The sequence below is a fragment of the Scyliorhinus torazame genome, chromosome 16, assembly GCF_047496885.1.
Source record: "Scyliorhinus torazame isolate Kashiwa2021f chromosome 16, sScyTor2.1, whole genome shotgun sequence".
Classification (NCBI taxonomy): domain Eukaryota; kingdom Metazoa; phylum Chordata; class Chondrichthyes; order Carcharhiniformes; family Scyliorhinidae; genus Scyliorhinus; species Scyliorhinus torazame.
Window position 1 is genome coordinate 110,646,194 of NC_092722.1, and position 10,462 is coordinate 110,656,655.

General features: G+C 46.4%; 1 long non-coding RNA gene across 1 annotated transcript in view; it reads right to left on the reverse strand.

The window, feature by feature from the left end:
* Positions 1–9,791, reverse strand: part of LOC140392401 (uncharacterized) — a 34,843-nt gene extending 25,052 nt beyond the window's left edge. The window contains exons 1-2 of the long non-coding RNA XR_011935334.1: positions 9,657–9,791; positions 7,795–7,931 (exon numbers count right to left, since the gene is read on the reverse strand). This is a non-coding gene — a long non-coding RNA (uncharacterized lncRNA). The remainder of the gene's footprint in view (positions 1–7,794; positions 7,932–9,656) is intronic.
* Between the last annotated feature and the right edge of the window lie 671 nt (positions 9,792–10,462).

Sequence of the window (10,462 nt, forward strand, 5' to 3'; positions counted from 1 at the left end):
GTAAGGGGGAATACAAATACATTCTAGTATTGATATCTTCAGTAAATGTTAGAACCTTCCCTACCTGAATCAACACCGCTAAAGTCACAGCGAACATCCTAGTGCAACAAGTCTTCACTAAGTGGCGCCTCCCTCGCAGTAAAGAGTCAGACTAGGGCACTCGCATCCCCACCCAGAGAATGCAGAATGTGATGAACATATTTGGAATTGACCAAAGGTTCCACTTCATGTATCATCCCCAGCCCAGTGAGGTAATGGAAATCTGAAAGGGAATGCCCAGAAAGGCTGTCCAGCAGAACAACACAACCTGGAATCTACACCTGCCATTTGTATTAAAGCTGGTGCAGAACACAGTTTAAAGTTCCACTGGACTCACCCCTATGTACTGATGACCAGGCATCCCATGAAAGGAAGCAAACTCCTGTTAGTGCTGGATCTTTCAGAGCCCAAGATCACAGCCCTCAGCCATGAAAAGACCATAACAACTTTGCTGGACAATGTTCAGGCTGCCCAGAAGGCAATGGCTGTTAAATTGGGCCAAAGGAAAAAGCAAAGCTTACTTCAATGGCAAGGTAAACCCCATTGAAAATGAGGTAGGACAGCAGGTTTTCCAGCTATATGTATGACAAGGGAGACTGCTAAAAAAAACTATCTGGAACTTGTGAGGACTTGGTTTGCTGTTTTTTAAAACAAAACCAATTAGGGGCTACAATGCTTGTACGTTTTCTGGAAGGTGTTGACTGTCTTTGTGGGAGAACTCTGGCTATCAGGGACCGGTTCCTCCATGGCTTCCTCACTGGAACACCGAACCAGATGCTTCCATAGGTCTCAGGTTTTCAGGTTTTCCAGCCAGGCACATTCCTGCCCGCCAGGTATTTGGGATCCCCAAAAAAGGCAAGCCCATCGGTTTCCAAAGTGCTGGTGGACACCGGAAAGACTGGATGGTACTTTGCAAACCAGATGAAGGCTTATGACTCCCAAGATAAACACCTCTGGGAGCTTAAACATCGACCTCAGGTCCCCACCCCTTGCCAACCTCAAGACGTGAACCCTTGCCGCCAACTCCACTCCCATCCTTTGTTAAAACGATATCCCGACCCGTAGACCAAAGGAGAAAGAGTCGGGTAGTGATCTGCCCACGGAGTAAGGACATGGCACTGAGACCTATGGAAACATCTGGTTCGGTGTTCCAGTGAGGAAGCCATGGAGGAACCGGTCCCTGATCGCCAGAGTTCTCCCACAAAGACAGTCAACTCCTTCCAAAAAACGTACAAGCATTGTAGCCCCTAATTGGTTTTGTTCTAAAAACCAGCAAACCAAGTCTTCACACGTTCCAGATAGTTTTTTTAGCAGTCTCCCTTGTCATACATATGGCTGATAGTATTATAGGAAGAGCACAGTCCCCATGCTTATACCAAGAGGTTGCTCCCATGGCCTTCTTCAAGGAAATATCGCCTCATGTATTCGTTTGAAAAGAAAACGTCTCTTCCGAAGGTCGATGCACAGTACAACGGTGTAAGCCCTGGAGGAGTGCCGCCCCCCACCCATTGGACTTATAGACAAGTTCCATTTCGATGGCAAGTTCCTCTGATTCCATGCTGGAAGGAGAACTATCACCGCATGTAATCCCTTCTTCTTTGTAAAATATTCACGATGGGAAAATACAGGTTATCATCCCCTTGTTCTTTGTGAACCACTTTAAATTGAATGATACTTAATCTCACACAGGAGGAAGTCATATTTTTCCGAGAATCATCAATTTAAACACGGATGCATGACTGCATACACACTCCATACTCCAAATTATGGGCTAAACCCTCAAAACCTCTGAGTCAGGCCTGGATTTATAGCTGACAAAATTGACATAGTAAAAAGAAAAAGGGAGTTGGGAGAAACAGTTTTCAGGGAAAGATTCGCCGAATATCTCCACAGGTGGAGAAGAGTTGGAGGGATATTTAGGCAAAACAGATATTAATTAAGAATAATAACAAGTGCTACCATGATTGTTTTCTTTTCATGATCAAAAACACGAGAAGAATCGCGGCAGTTGTCCTTACGAGTCTGAGGACAAGTGTTCAGTCTTCAAAGGAGCCGACCAGACAAGGATTCACCCCAGGCTACCCAGGATACATGCGGTTCGCCCCACCAGACACAGGCGAATGGTAGTATTGTGGTTAGCACAATTGCTTCACAGCTCCAGGGTCCCAGGTTCAATTCCCGGCTTGGGTCACTGTCTGTGTGGAGTCTGCACGTTCTCCCCGTGTGTGCGTAGGTTTCCTCCGGGTGCTCCGGTTTCCTCCCACTGTCCAAAAGATGTGCGGGTTCGGTGGATTGGCCATGCTAAATTGTCCTTAGTGTCCAAAATTGCCCTTAGTGTTGGGTGGGGTTACTGGGTAATGGGGATAGGTGGGGTTACTGGGTAATGGGGTAGGGTGGAGGTGTGGGCTTGGGCTCTCTTTCTAAGAGAGCCAGTGCAGACTCGATGGGCTGAATGGCCTCCATTTGCACTGTAAATTCTGTGATTCTGTGAATGCAAGGATGGAACCTTCGTGTGATGTTTGGGTGTATCAATCAGTGGGTAGAGTATAGAAAAGTAAACGGGAGCTCAGATTACTGCTATCTGAGTTTAGATCCCACAGGTCATTGGTGGAGATTCTCTACTAGCAGGTGCACCGAGATCGGGTATTTGCCCACTGGAAGGGAAAAAGGACTGGAATTAGGCCATAGATGCCCAGGGTAGATGAGGAATACGTAGCCTATGAAATAAGGAATGGACTGAGCCGTACGTGCCCCAGACCCCACTCCCCCTCCCCCGCACTTGTTCTGAAGACACCCCAGGACGCCACAGCCTGCAGGTAAGGGATTGACTGGTGTAGCCACCTAAAATGGCTGATTCCCGATTAATTTGGCCAAACCCCGATGTAAAATGGCGAACTAAAGAGGCTGATGGGGAAAATCAGCCAACAGGACTCAAAACGGACAGCTCCAGACAGAGCAGTGTATTCGGCTCTGGGGAAGTCGGCCCAGACCGATACCTGCAACCATTAACAGCACATTAACCCAGCCATCTGCAGTTTAATCGGCCATCCCCGGGAACAATTGCTACAAATTAGCAATTGAAAGCCGATCCAGACCTCTCGGCGCCAGCAGTGGCTGAGACAAAGAAAGGTGGGCGACCACCCCCCCGATCAAGGAATCACCCCATTATTGGAGCATATCAAACCCAGTAATTGGGACCAAGTCCAATCACTTGGGACCAGGTACGAGGTCCGCCCCGAGAGGCGGGAAGCCCCTGGGAACTATAAAAATAGGGGCCAAGTTCAGATCGACCCTTCTTTTCCGACTCGCAACCTTCGAGACCCTTCGACGAAAGAACAAGTAAGTCTTACTCCAGCGATCGCTACCAGATAGGTGTTCCAGACTATCGACCCATACCAGCCTTTTTGAATACCGCAGGCTAGACCCAATTCGATAAACCATTCGTTTCCCTGACCTGGTGGGCCATCACCAAAGTTAAGTATTGGCCTTTAGTGGTAGGTAATAGCTTAGAAGTAGGATTATTGTATAAGTATTTATTGCTGTATATAATAAATGATTGTTGATTTAACATTTACTAAGCGGTGTGCTGTATTATTAATCATTACTTGAGCTTGAACCACGTGGCGGTATCAGAAAGATACCTGGCGGCTCGTGAGCAAAGGTGACAGAATTAGAGCTAATAAAACTAAGGCTAATAAGAGCAACACTGGTGAGTAGTTTTTCTTTTATATTCCCTCAAGTGTTATCGTGCAGGGCGCAGAGGTTGCTGAGTGAGTGCTTGCTGAGAAGGGGAGTGAATAACAGGTAAGCTCTTTCTTTCTTTTTCTTTTTTTTATCTAGGGGGATGGCAGGGAAGGTAGTGCAATGTTCCTCCTGCAGAATGTTTGAGGTGAGGGACGCCGACAGTGTCCCAGCTGATTTCATCTGTGGGAAGTGCACCCATCTCCAGCTCCTCAGAAACCGCGTTAGGGAACTGGAGCTGGAGCTGGATGAACTTCGGATCATTCGGGAGGCAGAGCTGATCATAGATAGAAGCTTCAGGGATGTAGTTACTCCGAAGAATAAAGATAGATGAGTGACGGTGAGAGGGGCTGGGAGGAAGCAGTCAGTACAGGGATTCCCTGTGGTCGTTCCCCTTAGTAACAAGTATACCGCTTTGGATACTGTTGGGGGGGGATGGACTTACCAGGGGTAAGCCATGGGGTGCAGGTCTCTGGCACAGAGTATGTCCCTGTTGCTCAGAAGGGAAGGGGGAGAGGAGTAGAGCATTAGTCATTGGAGACTCCATAGTTAGGGGGATAGATAGGAGATTCTGTGGGAACGAGAGAGACTCGCGGTTGGTGTGTTGCCTCCCAGGTGCCAGGGTGCGTGATGTCTCGGATTGTGTTTTCGGGATCCTTAAGGGGGAGGGGGAGCAGCCCCAAGTCGTGGTCCACATAGGTACCAACGACATAGGTAGGAAAAGGGAAAGGGATGTAAGGCAGGAATTCAGGGAGCTAGGGTGGAAACTTAGATCTAGGACAAACAGAGTTATTATCTCTGGGTTGTTACCCGTGCCACGTGATAGCGAGATGAGGAATAGGGAAAGAGAGGAGTTGAACGCGTGGCTACAGGGATGGTGCAGGAGGGAGGGTTTCAGATTTCTGGATAACTGGGGCTCATTCTGGGGTCGGTGGGACCTCTACAAACGGGATGGTCTACACCTGGACCAGAGGGGTACCAATATCCTGGGGGGGAAATTTCCTAATGCTCTTCGGGAGGGTTTAAACTAGTTCAGCAGGGGCTTGGGAACCTGAATTGTAGCTCCAGTATACAGGAGGTTGAGAGTAGTGAGGTCATGAGTAAGGTTTTAGAGTTGCAGGAGTGTACCGGCAGGCAGGAAGGTGGTTTAAAGTGTGTCTTCTTCAATGCCAGGAGCATCTGGAATAAGGTGGGTGAACTTGCGGCATGGATTGGTACCTGGGACTTCGATCTTGTGGCCATTTCAGAGACATGGATAGAGCAGGGACAGGAATGGTTGTTGCAGGTGCCGGGGTTTAGATATTTCAGTAAGCTCAGGGAAGGTGGTAAAAGAGGGGGACGGGTGGCATTGTTAGTCAAGGACAGTATTACGGTGGCAGAAAGGACGTTTGATGAGGACTCGTCAATTGAGGTAGTATGGGCTGAGGTTAGAAACAGGAAAGGAGAGGTCACCCTGTTAGGGGTTTTCTATAGGCCTCCGAAAAGTTCCAGAGATGTAGAGGAAAGGATTGCAAAGATGATTCTGGATAGGAGCGAAAGCAACAGGGTAGTTGTTATGGGGGACTTTAACTTTCCAAATATTGACTGGCAATGCTATAGTTCGAGTACTTTAGATGGGTCCGTTTTTGTCCAATGTGTTCAGGAGGGGTTCCTGACACAGTATGTAGATAGGCCAACGAGAGGCGAGGCCGTATTGGATTTGGTACTGGAGTCCAGTTACTAGTGGTGTACCACAAGGATCTGTTTTGGGGCCACTGCTGTTTGTCATTTTTATAAATGACCTGGAGGAGGGCGTAGAAGGATGGGTGAGTAAATTTGCAGATGACACTAAAGTCGGTGGAGTTGTGGACAGTGCGGAAGAATGTTACAAGTTACAGAGGGACATAGATAAGCTGCAGCGCTGGGCTGAGAGGTGGCAAATGGAGTTTAATGCAGAAAAGTGTGAGGTGATTCATTTTGGAAGGAATAACAGGAAGACAGAGTACTGGGCTAATGGTAAGATTCTTGGCAGTGTGGATGAGCAGAGAGATCTCGGTGTCCATGTACATAGATCCCTGAAAGTTGCCACTCAAGTTGAGAGGGTTGTTAAGAAGGCGTACGGTGTGTTAGCTTTTATTGGTAGAGGGATTGAGTTTCGGAGCCATGAGGTCATGTTGCAGTACAAAACTCTGGTGCGGCCGCATTTAGAGTATTGCGTGCAATTCTGGTCACCACATTATAGGAAGGATGTGGAAGCATTGGAAAGGGTACAGAGGAGATTTACCAGAATGTTGCCTGGTATGGAGGGAGGATCTTATGAGGAAAGGCTGAGGGACTTGAGGCTGTTTTTGTTAGAGAGAAGAAGGTTAATTAGGGCATACAAGATGATCAGAGGATTGGATAGGGTGGACAGTGAGAGCCTTTTTCCTCGGATGGTGATGCCTAGCACGAGGGGACATAGCTTTAAATTGAGGGGAGATAGATATAAGACAGACGTCAGAGGTAGGTTCTTTACTCAGAGAGTAGTAAGGGTGTGGAATGCCCTGCCTGCAACAGTAGTGGACTCGCCAACACTAAGGGTATTCAAATGGTCATTGGATAGACAAATGGACGATAAGGGAATAGTGTAAATGGGCTTTAGAGTGGTTTCACAGGTCGGCGCAACATTGAGGGCTGAAGGGCCTGTACTGCGCTGTAATGTTCTATGTTCTAGGACCACAAAATGGGATAATTCTAAAACACAGGCAAAGTCTTGTACGACAAGAGTTGGGAGAGGGTATGGTGGAGGAGTTCTGGTGTGCAGTGCTCCGGAGAGTGAACGCCTCCACGTCGGGTGCGAGGATGGGGCTGATACAGCTGAAGGTGGTGTATAGAGCACACCTTACAAGGGCAAGGATGAGGGGGTAGAAGATGTGTGTGAACGTTGCGGGGGGTGGGGGGCCTGCAAACCATATGTTTTGGTCCTGTCCAAAGCTGGAGGATTACTGGAAGGAGGTGTTTAGGGTAATCTCTAAAGTGATGCACGTGAAACTGGACCTGGGCCCTCGGGAGGACATATTTGGGATTTCGGAGCAGCCGGGGTTGGAAACGGGTGCGGAGCCAGATCTTGTAGCCTTCGCCTCGTGATCGCCCGAAGGCGGATCCTGTTAGGATGGAGATCAACCTCTCCACCCTGTGCCCTGGCATGGCGGGTGGACCTGCTGGAATTCTTGACTCTTGAGAAGGTCAAATTTGAACCGAGTGGAAGGATGGAGGGGTTCTACAATTCATGGGCGTTATTCATTATGCACTTTTGAGAATTGGATCACATCGAACATTAGGGGGGTTGGGTGCTGGGAGGGTTAGGGGTTGGGGGACTGTATGTGTTAATGGTGACTATGGGTGATTCCTGAATCCTTTTTGTCATTTGCTTATGTTAACATGTGGGCCAATGTCTCGGATTTGGTGGGAGGATGGGATCGTTGTTATTGATATGGGGATTGACATTACATTCATTACTGATTATTGTTTATTGTTGGGTGTAAATTTGGGAGAAAATGTGAAAAAGGAGAACAAAAAAATATTTTTTAAAAATATGTCTTGTACAACAATGTCCACCATGAATTGGTACATGTGGTGGTAGACATAGTTGGAATTTAATTGCCAGAGTGGTGCCTGCATCAACTTAAGAAACTAGATTACTAGACAGGGAAACAGGGAGTGATGAGGGGAGGGCCAGACCCAGGCAGAAAGGTCATAGAAAGATGGATCTGGTTAATGATCTGGAGCTGCATACGGGGCAGGGGTATCCACAAATAATACCCTCGGTTTGGCAAATTTTGACAATAAGCTCAGGATCTTAACCCAACAAGTTAAACAGGCCTTGGACAGGATAAATGAGGATAACCGTCAGGATGCCACGGGGAGAATTAATTGGGAACAGGGTAGCAGCCAGTCCTGTGCTAGAAGGGCACGCCAGGACAATGGCCCATAACTTCCGGCTGGCAGCGGGAAGCTATCAGCCGCCGATTTTGAAAGGGAAACGTGCGCATTTACCTGCGCTCTGATGATGTGTCCAACCTTCCTTTCTCTTCAGCAGCCTGGGGCCTCCAGCTCTCCGATCTGCGCAAGCTCCAGCGTGACGCAGGAGGACTGCAGCCCCACCTCCTTATGACGCAGCCAGCTTGGGAATGCTGATTGAGGCATTCAAACAGAGAGAGAACAACAGGAAAAGCTATTTTAACAATTGTTTTAAAGGTATGTAGACTTTTTTTAAAACAGTTTTATTTGTTGTTTCTTTGAAAAATCCTTATTATTATTGTTGATTATTTTAGTTTTTTTGTGATTAAAGGTGATTATTTATAAGTGAACATAGGTTTTGTTATTTGTTTTAAATCTTTGAAACAAATTAAATCTGCACTATATTATTATATAACTTTATATGTGACTTGCTTAAAAATGTTCGTATGTTTTAATTTAGATTGTGGTCATAAGATTTTAAAGGCGCCCCAGTGCTTTCTCAAGTCACTGTCCTTGTATAAAATTAGTGTTTATAGAATCACTGTAGTGCAGAAGAAAGCCATTCAGCCCATCAACTCTGCACTGACACTCTGAAAGAACACCCTACCCAAGCCCACGCCCACACCCTATCACCATAACCCCACCTAATCTTTGGACATGAAGGGGCAATTTAGCATGGCTAATCCACCTAACTGGCACATCTTTGGAATGTGGTAGGAAACCAAAGTACCTGGAGGAAACCGCGGTGGCACAGTGGCACAATGGTTAGCATTGTTGCCTCACAATGGAGGAAGGGAAGGGAGGGGAGCGGAGGGGTTTGACATATCAATTGATAATTGACAAGCTCAACAGCTGAAAGTAGCAGCTGCTGAAGTGCAATGTCCGGGCACACATCTCCTCAGTTTTTGGCAGTACGCTCTAAGGGATGGGTTGCAATACCTGTCAGAGAGATAGTTAACATTAGCTTACAGGAGGCTTGCATATATCAACTAAGTCATTAAACTTTGTTAAAGCATTTGAAGTAATCAATGAGGCTTCTAAGGATGAACATTACATTGGGGAAACTAGTAAACAACTCCGCTTAAAATACATTGCAAAATCCAAATGTACTTTAGCTCTGAATCACCTGGGATGACAGGCATGCTAACATGAGTATCCTTGAAGGAGTCAATAGCATCAATATCGAGTCCATGATCATCCAAAACCAACTTCACTGGGCCGCCCATGTGTTTAGGACATCAGAGCCCCCACTGCCAAAGCAAATCTTCTTCACCAGCTCAAGGAAGGATCGGGAACACAAGGAGGACAAAGGAAGTTTTTCAAAGACACCTTGTAGGCTTGACCTCAAGAAATGGAACATAGATGTCAATACCTGGGAGACATTTGCTCAGAAGAGACCTACTTGGAGGAACCTACTGATTGAAGGGTCACAATTCTTTGAGAACCTCTGACGACAAGAGGAGGCCTGGAAAAGGAGGCTGAGAAAGGAATACCCACTACTTAGTCCAAGGACTAATCCCACCTTTTGGAATCTCCTGCCAAGTGAGTGATTGAAGATGCTGCTCTAGGATCTAGCCACGCAAGGACACACAGAACCTGTGACAGTAACACGAGTATCTTCGGTGGACAATCATACCCGTTAGCGAGTGATCACCACATTCTATCCTTATAGTTCCTTGAATGGAATTAACATCCTCATGACAACCCAAAGTAAAAAATATGTATTTATTTCACATTCTGTGACTTCAAACACACTTGATACATTAACGTACCCTTTTTAATGGAATTAACAGCTCATGACAAACCAAAGTTTTAAAAATATATCTACTTTTCATTTTATTTGCATTTTAAACATATTTATAAATGCTAAACATCAATAATAGAAAACATTAACCTACCGAAAAAATGTCTCACAAGTCTCCTGCCTCTGTTCGACCAAAGATTTCTGTGTAAATAAAAAGGTGAACTTTCCAGAAATCCAGGTACGTGGATCCAGGTCCAACTTAGCTCTGTAGCTGGAAAATTCATTTAGCTGCTCCAGCGCAGGGCTTCAAGCAGTCAAAAAAAACCCGACCAGAAGTTTAAATGCCGCACACTCCTCGCGCGCATGCCTGAATGCCCGCACTTTCAGTTTGTCATGCAGCGCATATGCGGCGATTTAAGCCAAGAATCATGCAGGAAGTTACGGGCCGATAAATCAGATCATCCATGAAAGTTAGATGACGACAGCAGGCAACAGAACCAAACCCTGTGTAGCATCTGTGGACCGTGATGATAGAGCAGTTGAGGGAGGACCTCGAGCAAGTTACTCAGGAATAGTCCCATCCCAGATCAGCAATGAGCAAATAGCAAACCTGTTCCGTGGGAAGAATCACCCAAATGTATCAAACTGACCAAGGTCTGCTTTAATGACAGCTGCAGAGGAATAGTGGGTAAAGCCCTCGGAACGGTGTTAGGGATCCCGATAATATCAAGTAATAAAAGCAGATTGAAGGTTTTGTGAAAATATAGGCATGATCCAAGAGGGAAAGTGGATGGACTATGATGGCACCCTGCTGTATGGTGCTAAGAAAGAAAGGAGGCTTTCTACTCTGGACAAATGCCAACAAACTGATGAAGTAATCATATGCCCATACCCAGTATATCTCAATGAATATGCCCTGTGTGGTTTCTGGACAAGCACAAATTTGAATTTGGGGCAGCA